We start from the raw sequence: 22,124 nt of genomic DNA, 5'->3' as shown, positions 1-22,124 counted from the left end.
CAATGACTAGAAACAGTATCGATTTTCTCATGCTATGCTGACAAAAACTATGGCTTGAAATCAATGATTGTTGAATTAATACAGAAAATAATGCCGAATTTGAGTAAAAAAGACTATGTTTCTAAACATACAATCCAGCAATGTTTCCCTGCTGTTTGTTGGACAGCGTGAACTTGTCTTATAGTGGAAGCGGATGTGCTCCATTAGATGGCACTAGTGCTATTCATAATACATCTTCTTGTCTGCATCTCTCTTCTGACTGTTCATAAAGCTAATTCTACACAACATCACTTTTATATGCAGAAAACATTTATATATACAGATATTACAAACAAATACAGACATTTTGTATGTTTTATGTAAGCACACCACATCATGACATGACAAAAAAATGCCTTTACTTTTAGATTTTGCTTTTGAGGATATATGAGAATATAGTGGTCACAAAGAGCGTGGTATATAATTTAAAGGAGTAGTTGACCCAAAAGTTTCCAAAAGTAACTCCACCCACCAACGTGTGATTTTGGGCTAGTCATCATTACACAAGACGACAAATAACAGCTCTATTGGTGTAGGTCGTGTAAGTGTTTACTGTAGTTATTTTTGAGGCAATCGACCCAGGTTCAATTCCGCCTTGTATCTAGTTTGTCTCACTTTTCAAATCTCATATCAAACCAAGAAGGCGTTTATTTTTAAATAAAGAAGTAATCTATAATAAACTAAGTATAGTAAAGTATTATAAAAGCATCGGGTAGGCTTCAAAATTAAATTATTTGAATAAAATGTATAATTTACACGCAATACGTTATTATTGAATACTGATTTACAGTGTACTAAAACACTAAGATGCAGACAATTTTGCAGAAAATAGTAGCTATTTTGAATAATATTTTTACAGATATTTGCACACAGTGTAAACAGATAGCATATCACTAAGAATAATACTGATGTTTTCACTATAGTGTAAATAGCATATATCACTAAGACAATATATTATTTTTAGCTACTTTTTCTATATGCTATTTGCATCTATTGCTATTTACACATAATACAATTCGCCGGTCCCTTTATTTATTTAGTAAGTAATGCATTAATATTCACTGATATAATGCAATGACACTGAAGTCATGGGCAAATGCATTCCACTACTCCAGGCTTTTTTGAAGGCTGGATGCATCCTCTTGGGTCTAATAAAAGCTTAATGAAAGTTCCTTGTAGGTTGAATGAGTATCTCAGATTCTGCACTCTAAATTTACTAACCTCAGTTAAAGTGACACACTTAATTGATTGGAGTTGGGATGAACTCCAGCACGCGATTGAGGATACCGGGATACGATCCTGGGGCACACCGGCACTGATGATGTGACATGCTCAGCTGGGATGATGTGACACTGGGTCGATAAGTAATTTAGCTGTGGTATTTTCAGCTGGGTGCTGCATTTACAACATTTAGATAGCGCAACACTTTTAGATCAGGTCTGGTAATTGACACTGTGAACATGAGCCAAAACCAATGCAATTCTGCACCATCTCGGATTTAGAAAGAAGTTGCCCTTCAAAGCGTATTGCTGTTCACTGCATTTTGCACGGAAAAATATGATCTAACCATAAAAGTAGCTTGTTTTAAATATATGCATCCCTTTTAAAAAAGACAGTTTTTTAGCTGACCCGTTCTTGAATGTGTTTAGTATAGTATATTTTATTCATTAATATAATGTTTAATAGCACTGGAGATTATTTCAGGCCACTTTCTTGGACTTTATTTCCTCTGTTTTTTCATGATGCCTGTTATCTGGTAATGAGATCCATTTACATGTTACTCTACATTTCACTTGGTGGCACTGCAGAACCATGTTCGGCTCAGTCTGATGAGTCAATGATTTTAAAATTCGGCTTTTAAGGGTAATGGAACATGTTAGTGATTACAGCTTTATGTATTAAACATAGTTCTTGAGAATAGCTATGCCTTGAGGGCGCGTGGACTTTTGGGAGAGAGGAATCACTGATTTTCATTAAGGTTTGGGAGAAGTTCATCTGGACACTTGATTTGATTTGAATCTGCTTTCTCTTAGAACTAATTACATTTTCTTAACCGAATTTGTAATGATATGGTGGTTAACAGTGGTTCGATGACGGTATATAAGATGCCTAAACAACAAGTCGGTTTCACAAAAACAACACTGATTCACACCAAATGCTTGCAGACAGTCTTTCGTGACTCATTCGGAACGTTTTCGTAGAATATATGTGAGATCACTAACACATAGAATGACATTCAGTCTGTTAATTTTATTCTATCACTAAGACCTCTTTGATGAATTTATTACATATTTGGCTAATTTGTACCTGCCAGCAAAAGTCATATTTTACCATGTTTAAATCCATTCTGCACAGCTCTATACAATTACTGGTAAAAAAGTCTGTCCGCCTGCATATGGGCTGAGTGAATGTGTTATTGTTCAAAGATGTTTGATGTTGCATTACCATCGACTTGCACTCCCCATGAGAAGCGTTTCTTTTTTTTGTTATTAGATGTTGCAGATGATATTTTCCTTTTTAGATGTAATGGCCTAAATTTGGTCCCCCTGGCATTTGTTTATGCTCCACATCAAACAAAAGAAAATCAATTAACGAACAAAACCAGCTCTAAGAAAAGACACGTTTGGCATCAGATCTAATCATTCTGAGATGCAGCAGACCTCAATCTCTGTCACAAATCACCCCACTAAATGTACAAGATATTGCTTTGTGTTAAATACGGTTATTGTGGTTTTCATTTTTTCTTTTTGAGTTTTTTTGTTTCATGGGAAAGAAATATTAATCTCAAATCCATATGCTGTGAGTGTGGCTATTTCAGAACATCATAAAACCAGCAGGTCTACTTCTTCCCACGCCAGGCTTCCTCATTCAGCTGCCCAGTTATGATCAAGGCCCAAGCCGTCTGGTTCACTCCATGCTGCCCCTTGTGACACATAACTGCAATAGCTTCTGTTGATAAAATGTGTGGATTTTTTGTGATGAAATCAAATACCTTATCCGAAGTCATCACTTTAATTATATAAAAATTATATAATAAATGATAATGCATAACGAATGTTTGCATCCTTGTTGGTCAAAATAAAATTGTGCATAACACAACTTATTTTAATGATTATTATTTAGATTATGCGTGAGAGAGAACAAGAAATTTGTTAAATTTGACCGAACCTCCGTTTGGAGACATTATGTCCTAAAATGAAAAGATGAATCATATATGTGCAAAAACTGAAATCCTTCTGTTGACGGTATAGCCTCAGATTTCAAAACAGTGTGAAAAATGCAAAAATATATGCATTTTGAGGCCATTATTTTTTAAAAATGAGCCTGTTTGTACTGCCTGTTGTTAAAGAATGAGCACTTTCGCAAGTTTTTTGAAAAAACTTATAAGGCTTAATTAATATGGACTACTCATATTATGTAAGGGAAATTAAGCCAGGCACCCGTGACCTGTGGAGGTGGGACCACGAGTGGCTCTTATTCAACACAGTTTTACATCACCTGAAGAGAGTCAGTGGGCACTTTAAAATCAGAGAACTTGTTCCTGGATCCATTTTACAATTGATGATTACTAATCCACTGGTTAGCACATCCCCCAGCATATTTAACACAATCAGCAGATGTAACTGCTCTCATAGACATTATTGTAGTTTATTAAATTGCGTGAATGTGTTTGAAAAGTGCTTAGAAACATTTGGTTACCAGAAATGCTAAATCATTTCTTTATTTGTAAGCACCATTTATGGATTAGTCATTAGTCAAGCGCCCTTAGTAAGATTCCGACTGTTCAGAAGAGTTTATTATGCTCTCAGAGGAACAAGACACTTCAGAGTTGATTGAAATTTCAGCCAAAAAGTGTGAGGATAATTCATTTTTATTTGTTTAAGTCCTTCTGTTCTTTAAATACTCGAAAAGGAAAACAATAGTTTGAATTTGGAAGTCAAGGCCTTTTAGCACTTGTATGTAGTAACAATTTATTAAAGAATTATAACTCATAATACCACATAGTGCTGTATATTTTTAATTTACTAAAAAGAAGTGGATCAATGCTTGTTTGGGAATTGTGCTGAAACTTGCAGGCAATATTATAATAGTCTATTTACAACATTCCTTTATGGAGGTGTAAAGTGACTTTTCCTCTCAATATGCCCCCTCTCCTCACTCTGTCGTCCCCGCTGGTCCCGTCCAGCCCTATTTCATCTCAGCTCAGAAGGGGCTCCCGAACCTCCAGTGCTTGCTCTTACTGAGTGCCCTCCATGCCTGCTCCTCGTAGGCACCAACCAGACACCGTGCTTGCAGAGCCCCTTTAGTGTCAGTGCTTGCAAAAAAACCTCCAGTACCAGCTCCTAGAAAATCCTCGCACCCGCTCCAGCCTCCTCCTCTGCTGTGTTTGGACTGCCATCCTCCAGCGTCGCAGGAGATAGAGAATCCCTCACCTCTGCCTTCATCCTCCGAGGCCACCTCCTCACCTTCCTCGCTCCCCCCCGTAAAAACACATGTGCATTTTTTCTAAATATATGTCGGTTGTGTATGTAATAAATACACACAGTGCACACATATATATTCAGAAAACAAAATCTTTTTTTGGATGCGACTAATTGCAATGAATCGTTATAATAATAACACTAATAATGATAATAATAATAAATTGTATCTGTAACGAGCTTTTCTCAAACTCAAAGCTCTACTGCAAGTAAATGCCACTGAGCTGAATGGATTGCCACATTATAGACATCCTTAGTTTGAAAATATGGAACACCCCAAACATTAGGATGTCTAGGGAAATGAACGATAATCTGCATCGTCTGTAGTTTTTTTAACGTTGTCACTGAGGACTTAAGTTTACCTACTAGGTTAATCGTGAGATAAAGCCCCCATCTGGGTCTAGGAAAGCCAATTAGCCCCTTGTAGCATTTTAAAAGCTGAATAAGCATCAGCACACACAATATTTGCACACCCATGTAGTTGCTCACACAAGCTCCACTTGCTAAAGTTCTCCAATTGCCAGAATGCGACTGCAGTGGAGTGTTTTTGCGGAGGCTTCAAGAGCATCTTACTGACGTAAAAAAACCCACTTCCATCATGCATAATGTTAACATCTCTGTGCTGCTGGGAGAAATCGGATTGTTATCGTAAATATATTGTGCATGGACCTCAAGAGCATTGATTGCTATTTTTTGTAGCATCTTACAGGAAGCACACAAAACTTGTAATAGAACAGAAAATAAAACACAGCTGTCTAAAGGTGCTTCTGTCATCAGACGCAGGTTCTTATAGGATTAAAAATCTGCACTGTAAGAACTTAAGACTCTTGGGAAGGCTATATTGCTGACTGACGTAATTACACTGCTCTTTTGACCACTGTTAGCTCAGTCTTGAGGGCTTTACCATTCAGTGAATTCCCTTCCTGCATTTTTTCGCTCTAAAAGTCTTGTTTACTTCAGAAATACATCAAACTGCAGACGTAACTGGCACTTCACAAACACACTGTCTTCTACTTTGCTGATCTTCGACCTTATGAAGATGTATTTAAAAAGTGATGTGATGTTTACTCATTAGCACCATGTTCTATCTGAAATTGCTTGGCATGACACTGAAGCTCCAGGGTCAATTTTCAGGCTGTTCCTTTGTTAGAGGGGGTTGGGTTTGTTGAACTCATGGTGGGAGCTCTACAAAACCAGAGAAAAACACTGAGAAGCGTCTGAGCTGTTTTGACACCTTGTTGTTCATTAAGGCAATGTGCTATTGGCATGAGATGTCCCTTTAAATAGAACGCAAGCCGTCTGGTTTTCTCTCTGCTCTCAACAAGTCTTTGTTTTTCCTCTTCTTGCTTAGCTTTGTAAAAAAGAAGTTTTAATTTGTTGTCTTTTAGTTTTATTTATGCACAATAATGCATGTGGTATAGCCTATTTGTAGTCCACTTGATGTTCACATAAACGATATATTCAACAATGGTCAGAAAGTACAAAAGCAGAGAAACACTGGAAAACATAATACATGTGTTAAAATGTTTCGAAATACATTAAATTGTATAGATTGTTCATCCAGAGTAGAAGAATATATATATATATATATATATATATATATATATATATATATATATATATATATATATATATATATATATATATATATATATACAGACGTGGACAAAATTGTTGGTACCCTTTGGTCAATGAAAGAAAAAGTCACAATGGTCACAGAAATAACTGTTATCTGACAAAAGTAATAATAAATAAAAATTCTATAAATGTTAACCAATGAAAGTCAGACATTGTTTTTCAACCATGCTTCAACAGAATTATTTAAAAAAATAAACTCACGAAACAGGCATGGACAAAAATGATGGTACCCCTAGAAAACACTGAAAATAATGTGACCAAAGGGACATGTTAATTCAAGGTGTGTCCACTAATTAGCATCACAGGTGTCTACAACCTTGTAAACCTTGTAAAAACACCCAAGAATGGCTAAGAGGAAAAAATTGGACTATTGTAAAGTGGCCTTCTATGAGCCCTGACCTCAATCCTATTGAGCATCTTTGGAAGGAGCTGAAACATGCAGTCTGGAAAAGGCACCCTTCAAACCGGACACAACTGGAGCAGTTTGCTCATGAGGAGTGGGCCAAAATACCTGCTGAGAGGTGCAGAAGTCTCATTGACAGTTACAGGAAGCGTTTGATTGCAGTGATTGCCTCAAAAGGTTGCGCAACAAAATATTAAGTTAGGGGTACCATCATTTTTGTCCAGGTCTGTTTCATGAGTTTATTTTTTTTTAATAATTCTGTTGAAGCATGGTTGAAAAACAATGTCTGACTTTCATTGGTTAACGTTTATAGAATTTTATTTATTATTACTTTTGTCAGATTAAAGTTATTTCTGTGACCATTGTGAGTTTTTCTTTCATTGACCAAAGGGTACCAACAATTTTGTCCACGTCTATATATATATATATATATATATATATATATATATATATATATATATATATATATATATATATTAATGCTTAAATTGAGAGGAATTCAGTAAAATGAATTTCTTTTGTAAAATTCTAGTTAGACCTGGAGTTCTGGAGCAATCTTTTTTGATACGAATTATCAAAGTAATTAGAATTGGAATTAGTTACATTTGCTTCCTGTAATTTTTGAATAAGATGAAATCTTAATGTTTTTATATCTTTAACAACATTCATATCCCATTTAAAATTAATTAATTTACTGTATGTCAAAGAAAAAAAAAAACAAGTCCACAGGGAAATCGCGCGCAAACAGGGAGCATTTTTAAATATTGTGTCAAATGCTCTGCCTGATGTTTATGAAAATTAAATTAATTGGAAGGTTTAATTGCCCTAGTGAGGTTAGATTGCTACAAATTTGTAGAGACTGTTTAGCTGTCGTTGCTTGAGGGTGCATGCATGATTTAATATCTTTTCTGAGTGAAGCTTGAACTGAGACTGCATTTAGAGGAACAGTTTAGTTTTCCTGCTCTAAAAGGTCTTAAAGGCTTTTCCCCATGAATGCACATAAATGCACACATATTCTCAAAGGTCAAACAATATCTGTGTCCACATGATGAGATTGAGGTCACAACCTTTTACTCTTGAGACACAAATGCCTGGGAGACTGCAGGTCAAAATCTATTGGGCACTAATAAACTGGATGAAATCGACCCCAGAGGTCAAAACATAGAGACTGTGATCACGCTGTATATATGTGTTCCTTGAGGGTATATAAGAAGAAACATCACACCATATAAGTTTTAATTTCACAAGGAAACCAAATATTTATATACAAATGGAAGATTTTAAACCACTTATGCCAATTTATCGAAACAGGAGTCACAGTGAGTGGACTTATGCCCCATTCCAGAAGATTTGAGAGCATGTTACTGCATCTGATTGTGTCCATCAGTATTCGTTAGTGTCATCCAGTGATGTGTGTATTTGTTCTAATGCTGTTTGTGTAGATGCGGTCATGGGTTTACGCTTGTGGACTGGCATTGATTTTGTCCTGACCCATATTATGGGTCATTTGCTTGTGTGTTGACAGATAGTGGTATGCAACAAGATATGCAATGTGGCTTCAGATGTACATTTAAGGCAATCAGTTCATATTTGCGGGTGTTTATTTATTTATCATATAAAATGTTTAGATTTTCATAGTTTCTTATACGTGTTGATGACTGAAATCCTACTCCTAATCTTTGTTTTGTCCCCCTTTTGTTTTGTCCTCCATCTTTTACAGCACCTGACCTTGAAGGTGTAAACACTGACAGTCACCCCGATTTAGGGCTGTGCGATATTGACAAAAAAATCATACTTCAATATTTTCTGGGATTTTATAACATAACGATAACTATTATCAGATTATATTTTTAACTGACATTTTATGGGCATTTTTACCTTTATAAAGCCATTTTTTTCTAAAGGCGTTCATTGTTTTTTGGTTACCGGTATTTGAATTTTTTTAAATAACAAAAGAAATTGAAACAACCAGTAGGTGGCAGTAAGTCAGTGTAAACAATCACAATGATTACCATTGAACTGAATCATTTAAGCGGATGATTATTTTTGTTGTTGTTGTTGTTGTCGAAGTAGCTCAAAAACAGGAAACATGCTGTCTTAAACCTAAGTCTCTTAATTAACTTCCTGTTTATTGAATTGTTGAAAAAAATCTATATGCCATTTGTAATTATGCTTATTTTGGAGAAAAAACGTCACTCTTTGTGTAAAATTGATTAACCAGGCTCTGTAAAATGTAAGTGGTACATTTTCTGCCTGTATGTGTTAAATTTGCGATCAATTTAAAGGCATTTCATTAGACTGAATCCTGCAGTGAAAGAACACACTCTTAATGCGCACTGGTCTGGACTAGTGCTGTATGCATATGCTCTATAGATCTTTGAACGTTTGTTGCAAAATACTCAATAATGTCAAATCGCACATAGTTAAAACAACAATTACGATACTGCAGAAAATATATTTTGCACACCCCCACCTCCAGGTTCCCTTTTAAGTATTCTATTGCACGCGTTTAGTAGTTCAGGACCTTGACCAGTTCACATTCTAATCTGATATTGGCCACATAAAACAAATAAACAAATCAGAAGTGAGAACTAACACTTGTAGTGTGAATTTAGCCATGAAGGCATTACTTAGATTTTTTTTTTTTTGCGGGGGATATATAATTTAGAGATCTCAGTTGTGATTGAGGGGCACTTCGAAATGACAGACAGTGAGAGTATTTCACATTTACATATTTATTTGAAATGATGATTTCCGCGTCAGATGAAAGACCTCAGTGTTTGTGTTATGTTTCGTGTTGACGTAATTTCTTTCATTTCCCCTATATAATGCATTATTTATTCAGAAATGATTAAAAATGTAAACTGCCTTCCTTTTATCCGCACCTTTAAATATGTAATCAAACATACCGAAAGATATGAAAACGGCAAAATGGCAATTGCGTTTACAAATTCTTGCTCATTCTCAAAAATTGAATCACCTCTGTACATGCTGCTGTTTTCCTATATTTGCAGTGGCATTACTGTAGCTCACAAAGCTCATCTCCCCCATCTTTATCACATCACCCCCTATGGTGAATCCAAAATCATTTGCAGCTCTGCAGGAACAGAAGCGACTAGCTCTTTGACAACTGCCCATGCAGTCTGAATCATAAACGGTTAACTACTATACCAGAGAATTTGAGCAACTAACCCATCATCCTCCTTTTAACAAAAGCAACTGCAAGTAACCACGGGTTTAAACTCAGATCTTATCTCCTCCCACCATTCCCGTTGTGCATCTGTGCTACTTTCCGAGTATTCAGCCCTGAAACGAGCCGATCCGTGTTAGCCTTTCGTCTGTGGCATCTGATAAAATGGAAGCAATTTGCTCTGTCCCCGCGGGGATGTTGCAGGACTAGACTGCATCTTTATGAGAGGGTGTGACCAATTGGGGAAGTGAAGCTTCAGAATAAAACAGCTGTATTGACTCTTTTCAGAAAAAAAGAAAACGCATTTGTGTATGTTACATTTATGTGACAGAGTTCTGAGTTATGATTTTAAATGAGCCAGTGAGGAGGTAGAGGTGGGGGTGGGGGGGATTACTTACATTAAAATACAAAATAAAAGTGAACTCTGTCTGGGCTGGTCCACCAGCTTTTTTCATAGACTTGATTGTGTTTATGGGGTGCATTGTAACAAAAAAACCCCCCAAAAAACAAAATCCATTATTTTTCACATATTTTAACCTTATTCTACACAGCTTTTACATTCTTCTAAAAATGGTCTGTTGACTTCCTGTTTCCTCCGTCAGAAACTCAATGGGCTCAGTGTGGTGATTGACTCACCAATTAATGCATGTTGTCCGGACGTGTAGCGCCTTTTACCGTTACAGGCGTTGGTGTATTGTACACAATGTTTTCAATATTGTCTTGTAAATTTGAGCCCAAGTCAGACTCAAGAATTTTTTTATTTGTGTCACCTGCTTAACTCTGTGATTTTTTTATTCTTCCAGATGCATTTGTATGCATTTGAACTTTGCCATCAACATTATTCATCAACAACAAATGTAACTTTCATCATCAGCATTTTATGTTTGCATGCAGTGAATTACATGCCTTTTAAGATTAACATTTAATCACTGCATGTCACTGGACTTGAAATCCATATAAAGGTTGGACGAGTCAGCAAGGATCAATGTCAATTGTGATGTCAATGACCTGGTTCTCAATATAAAGGAGCTTCTGGTATTCCATCACAGTTGTCTTTAAAAAAATCAATTTCCGACTACTTGTTCAAGCACTGAATAAGAAAAAACTGCCAGGGTAAAGATTGTAACCTGCTACAAAATGTACAAGTTAATTCTCAGTAGGTCCTTTTGTTCTTGAAATTCTCACAATGATTTTCAAACTACCTGCAAAAAACAAACAAAAAGTAATATGCAATAAAAATACATTCGTAATAAACTATTTGTAGATTTGTTTCTAAAGCTATAGCTGAATACTTTTATGCGTTAAGTTGTCAATACATCCATATTGTATCGCAATAGCTTAATAAAGAAATTAATACTGATTTGGCAGCAGTTGCTTTGTCTGTTTTATCTCACCAACGAATACGGTTCAAAACAAAGTGAAAAATTGCAGGGACAGTGAAAATTGAGTGATTAATATGTGAATTAATGCGTTTGAACAAATCTGAAATGATTCAGTGACTCGTGAAGAGAGTCTTTTATTGCCTAAAAAAAACATTTGAAGTATATTAGGTATTTTGAGGTCAATAAATTGTGCTTTACCATAATTGAATTTAGGAGGAACCTATGACCTTTTTCAAAACCTTTGATTTCGCGGAGATTAAGTGACATCTGAGGGAGTTGTGATACCCGAATGGTTAAATACCTGAACTGGCACTAAAACAGGTAGTAGGTTTATTTCTGGACATGGGCACAAATATGGCTTGCGTCAACATTTTCACAGCTTTCAGCTGTTCAACACATCTTGCTGACAGCTTTTCCATTCGCACCTCACAGATGGGCTCCTAACTGTATCCTAGAAAGTGGACAGGATTTTTTAACAAGAAGACTAACTGTGGTGAAACACAAGAGAAATAGACCAGAACCTATGTGTGGACATTTTAGGCACATAAGCAGCCAGGATAAATGAAGTGACAAAAATGCTTTGAGAGCCAGAGTTAGCATCTTTGACATTGCTCCAAATCACTATTAGACCTTTCATTCAATCTTTAGGGGAGCTTTGTCTCAATGTTGTATTCATTACACAGTTCTATGTGCAGTTAATTGAAGTATGGCATTACTGTATTTTGGTTTGGCCTTTAATGATAGTTCTCATTATTATATAGTAGCCTAATGGAATCAATATGGCTTACTCCTCCTGGTACACATTTCCTGATTCAATTCTGATTAGCACAAGCTTTTTATTAAATTTAGATTTGGTGACATTTATTCAGAAATTGCTCTAGGCAAGGCAAGGCAAGTTTATTTATATAGCACTTTTCATACGCAGTGGTAATTCATAGTGCCTTACATAAAAGCATGTAAAATAGACATTAAAATAATAAACACGTCAATCAAAAAAAAATTTATGAGAAAAATATATTAAAATTGATTATAATTATGTGAATTTAAAAATATTTAATAAAATAAAATAAAAAAGTATTACAGATAGCATACAGTGCAGTCAGTTTGGACGTAGCACAGTGATCTTTCAACAAATGCACAGCCAAACAGAGTTTTTAGTCTAGATTTAAAAGTGGCTAACGTCCTTCTGGAAGCTGGTTGAAACTACTGGTGGCATAATAGCTAAAGGCAGAGTCCCCTTGTTTTGTGTGAACCCTTTTTATTTCTAATTGACTTATAAACGAGTAAAAGTACTTTGAAATTTATCATAAATGTAACTGGAAGCCAGTGTGAGAACCTAAGGACTGGTGTTATAGGCTCAGATTTTCTGGTTCTAGTGAGAGTCCTGGCAGCAGCGTTCTGGACGTCTTGGGAAGGCTGGTGAGGAGACCATTACAACAATCCACTCTTCTGGTGATAAAGGCATGTACATGTTTCTCCAAGTCTTGACTGGAAACAAAACATTTAATTATGTAGATGATAGTACGTATGCTGATTTAATCACTGCTTTGACTACTGAAACTAAGATCTGTCTCCAGAATCACCCCAAGATTCATGACTTGATTTTTAGTTGTTTGACCCCTAGAGACAAGGTATGCTTTCACCTTCAGAACTTTATCTTTGTTTCCAAAGGCAATGATTTCAGTTTTTTCCACATTTTGGCAGCTGTTAATTTTGTCAATGCATTGGCAGAGGGAGTCAATGGGGCTATAGTCATTTAGAGATAAAGCTATTTAAATCTGGGTATCATCGGCATAGCTGTGATAGGCAGTTTGGTTCTTTCTCATTATCTGACTTAGTGGGAGCATATACAGGCTAAACAGGAGCCTTGTGGGACTCTGCATGTCATGGATGTCCACTTAGACTCTCCTATGTGAGTATGAGTGCTGTTTAAGCTACTATTTATGAGGTTTGAGAAGAAAGTCTGTCTAGCTTCCACAATAAAAACATGAAGTCTGTCTTTATAGATGCTATAGTGAATTTCAAATTTTGCCTTCCGCCACATCTGCTTACTTTCTGCTTACTCTGAACTGCTGATTTTCTCCATGGTGATTTTTGTCTGCCATTTTTCTTGCAGAATTTCACAGTAGCAATTTCATCAATTACAATTTACCTGAACAGGATCAAGAAGAAGGTCAACAATACATTTATTGAGTCTATTCAGTGAAATGAATAATTAATTACAAGGACCAACTCAAGAAAGCAATTTGTCCATGTTTACATTACTGTATATTTGTATATAGTGCTGTATATTTTTGGTTCGCTAAAAAAACTTTGTTACTTTTGGACTGTGTTATTGTTTTTGTCGTGTGCCATGCGTTCCGTGTGACCTAATTGTCTTTATTGTCTTCAGCTGTGTAGTTAATTTAGTGATTTACCCGGTGTATTTAAGTCCTGTGATTTCAGTTCTGTTTGTCCGATCTCGTCTTTACGTGTGTGTGATTTTGTCCTATCTGCCTGCCTGTCTGTATTTATATTGTTTATTTCATCTCTGAGTAGATTAAAACACTTTATTTTCATTTATACTAGTTGCGTGCTCTCCTGCTTACCACACGCGTGATAACCTTAGTCACTTTTTAATGAATTGGACTTTGCTGTTTTTGATTCACTAAAAAGATGTGGTTCATAACAGTCATTTATTTGTGACTGGCCACTATGTTATGGTGTGCACCTTAATAGTCATTCTTAAATATTGACTTTTATGTAATTTGTCACATTTTTGCTGTATTCGACTTTGCTTACTTGTTTTCTAATTTACAATTCCCTCTGTCATATCCTCCTGAAACTAAGAAAAAAAAAAAATTTTTACTGTAGTTTTATGTCCACTTAAAGTGCATGAATAGACATCAAAAAAGCAAAACAGCAAAAACAATGTGATTTAATTTTTTTTTAAATTTCCAATTGAACGTCAGGATTGTTTATGCCAAACTTTGTTTAAGGCTGATTATCAACTATGCTATAAAATATTTAACACAAATGTTTAAAATACTGTTTTATGCAATATGTGTGTAAAACTTGTTTTCTCATGAAACACAATTGTACCTATTTAATTTCTATTTTAATGTACTGTTAGGACAGCATGTTGAAAAATTGTCATAATAGCAGCATTTCCACTGTTGGGCCAAAAGCGAGCATTCATGCCTTGTCGATGCTTCCTCAGGGCCAACAGCCCTGGTTTTCTGCCTGGGGCTAGAGCAGTGGTTATAAACAAAGGCAGAGTTTCACCGCATCTGGAGTGTCAGCACCATGGATCATTTCATAAAGTTAACAGATAAAATAGTTTTAGCTCGCTTTCAGATAGCAGCGAGTGTTTCAAATCTCTTCTGTTTGAGATCCGAAGGGAATTATGATCACCATTTAAGGCAGAAATATGAATAAATTATAAAAAAGAATACGCGGCTAGCCATTAAAGTTACCATAGTATACATTGTACGCTTTAAAAAATCAGACGTAAGCTTTATTATTATGTATTTATTTAGTAACAACTGTCATAAGTCGCTCCGCGAATGTCATAAAAATATAGCTAATATTTTGTTTTAGGAGAATTTTCACAAATATTTTCCTGCATTTTATGACTGTATAAAATTGTTCTCTAGACACTTACAAAATTCTGTAGAAGGTAAATCATTACCTCCATTTGAAGCAATTTAAGTTACCCTAAAGTTATAGTTACACACCTGACACTTGAAGATCTTAAGGAAGATTTATGCATGACTCAAGTTTTTTCCTAGTCAAGGGCAAGGCAGACTTCCAAATGGCATACAGGTTAGTCATGAATCTGCTCCTTAAAACTTTTCCAATTTGGCAACCCAGCAGCTGCCATTAAGAATCTGATCTAATGAGCAACTTGGGGTGCCTGTAATGTAATGCTGGTCCCCTGCCAGCATTGTGTTTATACTGTAACAGTAAAAGTAAATTCTAAATTGCCACTCTAGAAGCTCTTAAGCTGGTCTTGGGCAAACCACTTAGTGGTTACCATGGGGACTATAAGTAATAGGATTGTTGTTCTGTTAAAAACATGGATACTACATAATTATGGTAATTATGCTGAGCATGAGATAGCAGAACACTTCTTTACTAAATCACCGGGAACAACGAACAAACATCTAAAGAGCGAACACTGTACACTTGGATGGTTAAGTACACAGACGTGTCCCTGTTCTGAAAGCAAAATTGCAGGTTTATCAATTCACTACTCAACCACCTTGTGTTAACACACACAATATAATACCTTGTGTATCAACACACTCCTCCCTGACAATAAAAGCCGGTAACAATAATGAACACAAAGTCTAATTTATGTCAACCTTTGTATCTGTGAAGGCCACTAAGCACAGTGTAAATGCTTAATGCTTTCTTATACCATTTAAAGTATCTATCTATCTATCTATCTATCTATCTATCTATCTATCTATCTATCTATCTATCTATCTATCTATCTATCTATCTCTAGCATTTATTCAGTATAGGTTGGGCTAAAGATTATTGAATTAATGTGATTTATAGATACATTTTAAACTGGTCTCTCAGTTTAATAGAGAAATGTTCACCGAGTTGTGCTAAAACACAGGTTCAGTGCTTTACACTCACACATTTTTATTACATTAATATAGATATATTAACAGGATATTCTTCAAGTAATTGTTGTTTGGTCATACTGTCCAACATATTTAAAAAAAATTAATTGTAATAATGATAGCATATTATATTTTTTTTAAAATCAAGATCAGAACTGAATTTTTACATTTACATTTACAAGTGCTCTGTACACTTATATAACTGCAGCTCTTTCACCTGCTTAAAGCAATCTCTTTTCTAACCTGAGCATCATCTACCTACACACCCACAATGCTCTTTTGTCACTTCAATTTGGATGTCAAGCCCGCATAGTGAACATGAAGTGTATGAATCACATTTAAACATCTGAGCTCACATTTAAAGATCATCAAGAAAGCTCCACTTGAACCGAGGGGGACATAAAATAGTGTGAAGCTTTCAGCTGTCAGAAATCTTGCTGATTCGTGTGAACAAGCCATATGGAAAAATCTCTGAGTCTATATCAGAGTATGAAATTGCACTGTTTTCTGCTGTCAGTTAAAAGAAATTATTTTCTTCTTTTTGTGCAAAAATCTTTTCCACATGAGACATTGTCTCAATCCTGAATGCAGAGTGTAGTGCTCTGTTTCCTATTTTTCTCATAAACTTTAGTTGTATCTAGGACTGCGACCAAAAACCCTTATAATATTTAACATCTCTGGCACTTGTGGGCAAAATCTCTAAGGAGAGAAATATCCATTTTAGAGGTTCCAGAAGCTGGTGGTAAACCACAACTTCAGATTCCCCCAAGAAACCCTGTTTGTGATATGTTAAATTGAATGTACCGCCCTCTCCGGGTCCTTTTGTTCTCCTGTGGTGCATTTTAACTGCTTGACAGGATGCGTTCAGTAGTGCAATAGTGTAAACACATCTCGATATCTGGAGGCCTTTCTGATCGTTCCCAAAAGCGGGAGGCAGCAGAGGCTTTGCTGTGTTTTCCTGATCTGGTTTGTGAGTGGTTCACATCAAATCCAGTGTGCGAGACGCTTGAAGAAGCTCTAATAATGTCATCTTCATTACAGGTCACCGACTGCTCAGTCGTGAAATCTAGCTTTCAGATATTTCCTAAGATTAGTCATCGTTCATGGCAACACTGTGTAACAGCACATTTATATACAGTAAACTGCATTTAACAAATGTCCACGCAATGAGTACAAAAGAAAAATTGCCATGAAAAGCAATTCTACATTCTCTGCAACATTTCGGTGCTAAAAATAGGATGCCAACTACTTTCAACAGAAAGTAGCTTAAAACATTTAGTCATGGAACCGGTGAGTCATGGAACCTATATAAGTTTATCAAAGAAATCATTCGATTTTTATTTATTTATTTATTTATTTTTGCTAAAGGGATGGCAGCAATGACCATTGCCACTTTTGTGACTATTTCATATAAATGTCTCAATTATGGACTAGTAGGTTGTTTGCGATCACGTGATAATGATGATACTGTCACGTTCTCTGGACTGTGTTATTGTTTTTGTCATGTGCCATGTGATCCGTTTAACCCGCTTTAGTTTATTGTCCTGATTGCCTTCAGCTGTGTAGTTAATTTAGTGTTTTACCCGGTGTATTTAAGTCCTGTGATTTCAGTTCTTTTTGTCCGATCTCGTCTTTATGTGCGTGTGATTTTGTCTTATCTGCCTGCCTGCCTGACTACCTGTATTTATATTGTTTATTTCGTCACTGAGTGAAAAATATTTATAATAAAAAAATAAAATAAAAAAATATTTAGCCTCAATTCATAGGATTTATGTATTTCGATTGCATATTGCAAATCTGCAGCGGTTCTGACTGCATGCTGTAATGCCTAACCAGCAGAGGGAGCCCTCACCGGAGTGCTAGCAGTACTCCACTCCCTTCTTCTACCGTCATTTCCTGTTCAGGGCTATATAAACAGAAGCCCTTCTCAGACTCGTTGCGGCGTATTGCCTGCTCACATGCCTTACTAAGCGGTCTCTCTTGCTATTCTAATTACCTGTCACGTGTATAATCTCTGCCTGTTTCCTTGTTCACCGATTCAAGTCTCTGCGCTACTGTTTTGTTTGCCTGATTGGACTCACGACCTGGTATAGGTCCACTGCCTGTTTCTTGACTACTGCCCTTGGATTTTCCCTTGAACCTGTTAACCTCTCTGATTAACACAATTACATTACATATTGAAGAACAGGTTAAGTAAAAAAATATGAATGTCACCTAGCGCATATATTTAACAAAATCATCCTAGTTAAGTAACAAATTTATTCTTACTCAATGGCTTATCTGTGACAAGCCGTTTCTTTGACGTTTTGAAACTTTTTGCTGCTGATCTTTCGAACAGCATTTAACACCCAAACTGTATTTATTGTTTAAAGTTGGAATTTTATATATGTACACTACTCAACATTTCAAGTAGAACGAAATCTTCATCAAGATTCAAACTGTCCTTAAATTGTCCTAAAACCAAAATGCATTCTTGTCTTTTTTTGATCAACTTTTTAATGTATATATTACGTCCACATATTGAATTATTTGATAGTAGCCAGCAAATGTACGGTAAACTATTCGTTACTGCAAAATAAACCTTATCAGGTAATTTAGTTCCTAATTTTTCACATCGGTGAAGCTTGAATCTCTTTGAATGAGTATCCCAAACTTTACCATATCACAAGTGGCATCTTCCGTTTAAGTTAACATCAGTTTGCATCCGTGCTTGTTAGCATTGATACACACATGAAAGCCAGCAAATGAGTCTCTGTGGTGGCAGATGCTAATCTTGGCCCCCTTTTAACACAGAAATTTTGTAAAACTGGCAGCAGTGCCATGCTCATGAGCTTACAAAACTTCCATTAAAAATAAGTGAAGATTGGACATGCTCAGTCTGTTTGCAATCTACTGCATGAGTTTGCAAAGAGTAAAAAACTTTGTGGGAAATGGGATCATTTAGCCAGGATAAAGAAACTCAAAGTATGACTTTAAAATACATGATTTTTCCCCTCTAGTGGTATAAAATGACTCATGGTCCAGAACTGGAGGCTAATTACATTTGCTTAGGAGTTACGTGTTCTTTATGTGTCGTGACTTTCTGAATCCAACAATGAATTCCAAATGAAGCAAGTGGTAAATCCATAAATCATGCAGTTAGCCTGTATGAAATCAACACGAAATAACTGCGGCACTGTGTCATGCAGTATTTTACCGTTTGTTTAAACATCACTGCATATTTAAATGGAATCCACCTCTTTTCTGTGCAAATTATGCTCATTATAGAATGTTTTTCAAATATTTTGGATTTGGTGAACCCATTTGCACCATTACCTGGTTTATGAACTGCACTGGGAGCTAAAACAGTCTAAACAGTGAATTCCTCACATGTGCTAAAAATCCAATGAAAGTTTTGTGTTGTTATTGAAAAGTGTTTCTTCTTTATTTGTTCTTCTCATGTCCTTCATGAATAAGTAGGACGCAGGTGAATGTCTCACACGTTTCATGTCAGCGGTGACATTTTTATGTTATGGTAAAGGTTAAATTTTGGATAGAAGAGAATAAATCCTCACGGGATTCTCAGTTTGCTGAAAAAAATACAGCAAAATGTTCATGATGAAGAATGCAGTGACATACCTTTCTTTTCTGTCAAATAGCACCCAGTTTTACATATTATGTCAGTAAAATCGTGACAAAGAAGGTCAGGTCTACTTGTAGGCCAATTTTATTAGAAGGAAACAGGATGTATCACCGCTCTACAAACACACAAAGGCGGAAAGACTATCCTTGTACATTATACTGTTTTTAGCTGAAGTAATGTATAGCAAGCCTCACTGTGGCCCGGTTAGAGGAAAAATAGGTCAAAGTGGGTGCAAGAATCATTACATTTTGTATTCAAGCTAGAGGTGAAAGTGAAGTAACCTCAAACATGTCGTCCTTGCATTTGGTTTTTAAAATAGGTTATCAGTTCAAGGCTGTATAGAGGTGGTAGTAATAAATACCGGACATGAGACACAAGTAGGTTAGGCAGGTCTGCTAATAGCAGGAGCAGCAGGCTCAATGTTGGTTGATTTTAGTCAAGTCAGGAGATTTTCTGAGATAATTACTTCTTAGCCTTATCTTAGAGTTCACATTGCAATTCATTTATGAAATTCATTGAATTCATTCCAGTTAGATGCGCTGAAATGAGTTCCAACGCTACACTGATACTCCAAATGATCCTTCTTCACATTTTTTTAATAGATTAATTCACTTGAAAATGAAAATCTGTTGGCGTACCAAACCTGAATGACTTTCTATTCTCTGTGGAACAGATGTTAGGAAAAAAATTCATATAAGCTTTGTGGACGGGCACCAGTGCTACAAAAACAAACAAACATCACAATGAAAGCATGATCAATGTAAAATTAACTACTCAACTGCCAATAGGGGTTTTAACATTTTATTATAGGGTTTATTCTATTCAGTAACAGTAAAAATATGTCTAATGTGACAAAAGATTTCTGATTCAAATAGTACTCTGATTTTAAGGCCGAATCACCTTTTCTTCAGTGGAGAAGTATGGAGCGGTGCCAGGTTGAACACCAGTTATTCAGTGGAAAAGGGGTAAGAGTGCCTCTTTGTCTTTGCTGGTTATGTCCCCACATCCTCTTTCTGAAAACTTCTGGCACTTTCACAAGGGTTTTCAAACGGCTTTATTCAATAGTGTCCTTTGGTTGACACACCATGCAGGGCGTGTGTTTGTCATTCAGGGAGAATACCTGAGAACGTTTGGAGCCAGACAGCTTTCAGATCAGCCAACGTTAAACAGAAAGCCAAGGAAATATGACTAAAAGTCTGAAAATTCTGAAAAGACATTTGAGCAGATTGCATATTGGCGGTTTGAGAACACTAGCCACAGAATTGAGGCTCCATTTGTAATGCTTTCTTTGCAGGAGTATGAAAATTAGACGGACAGTGAGTACTGTGACAAATGTCAGTGTTACAGAAAATTCCTTGATGAAGACTACAAAACATCTAAACAAATAAATAAAGAAATTACTCAAATATATGTGATGAGGCTAAGGCCAGTATTATCTATCTATCTATCTATCTATCTATCTCTCTCTCTCTCTCTCTCTCTCTCTCTCTCTCTCTCTCTCTCTCTCATACTGTACATACTGTATTAATTCAAAAAGTATTTATTTGAAGATAAGCCTGAAAAGTTTATTTGTAGCTGCAGAGTGTTTATTTCAGTCAGACACTGTCACTGGCAAAATAGTAAAATTATCTATAAAAATATAAAAAACTTTATATGTGTTCTTTCAGAAAAATTTTATGAGAATGTATTAAAAGAAGAAAATGATCAGTCTAAATAAACAGACAGATATAGGCATATAGGATTCAACATCCCATGACTGAAACAGTGTGACAGTACCTAAGACAAGCTCTACGGAGAATGGATGAACGGATGGATGGAAACAAATAACCTCACATGTTCATAATATAATGCTACACCTAACCGCATGGCTGTGCTATATCCCATCTGTTTTGAAATTTTAACTGTGAATGACAATTTAAATTGTGACTGGTAATGTAATGACAGCAGAAAATCCTCCCCTGTTGATTTAACACATATTGCGTTGACAAGATGTGGCTGGACTAAGTTAAGCTCACGTCTTGCATAACTCCCTCCACACAGTTTTCGTAGAACTTGTTGACATTTTTTTTTTCCAAGTAACTGACTTTCATGTCCGTGATATTTTTCACATCATTAAAAAGTACTTCAGCATCTCCAGTGGCTACATTAGCCATCCCGGCCAAAAAACTTTTGAAGGAATTCAAGGAAGTGAGCAGCATCTCAGGGCAGCTTTTCTATCACAATGTACTATGTTTGTGTGTTTGTTTATATATTAAATTACAACCAAGAACAGTATGACTTGGATTAATGGTAACAAAATTTGTATGTTTTATCTATTTCCAAACGCTTCAAGCAAGCCCACAAGGAAATCTATTTAATGTATGTGACTTACTACAAGTGGTCAACTGCTGATGCTATGAGATATTAGTAGTCCAGTAGTCATTGTTTTCCATTAAAAAAAAACTTTGAAAAAGCCACAACGAACAGCTTGTTTCAGAATGTCCAGAGAACATGCTAAAGTAACATTCCAATGTTTTGGTAACACTGTATTTTAAGGTCTCTTAACTAGTTGATTGTCAGCATGCATATTACTATAATATCAGTCATATATTAGTAGTAATTAAGCACATATTAATGCCTTATTCTACATGACCTTATTCTACATCCCTAATTCTACACAATACCTAAACTTAACTACCTTAGCAACTGTAGGTAAAAGTCATAGCTAATAGTGAATAATTGTTCCCTGTTATAAAGTGTTACCAGTGTTCATA

This window comes from Puntigrus tetrazona, chromosome 3 (assembly GCF_018831695.1).
Source record: "Puntigrus tetrazona isolate hp1 chromosome 3, ASM1883169v1, whole genome shotgun sequence".
Taxonomy (NCBI): Eukaryota; Metazoa; Chordata; class Actinopteri; order Cypriniformes; family Cyprinidae; genus Puntigrus; species Puntigrus tetrazona.
This window is presented reverse-complemented; position numbering follows the sequence as displayed.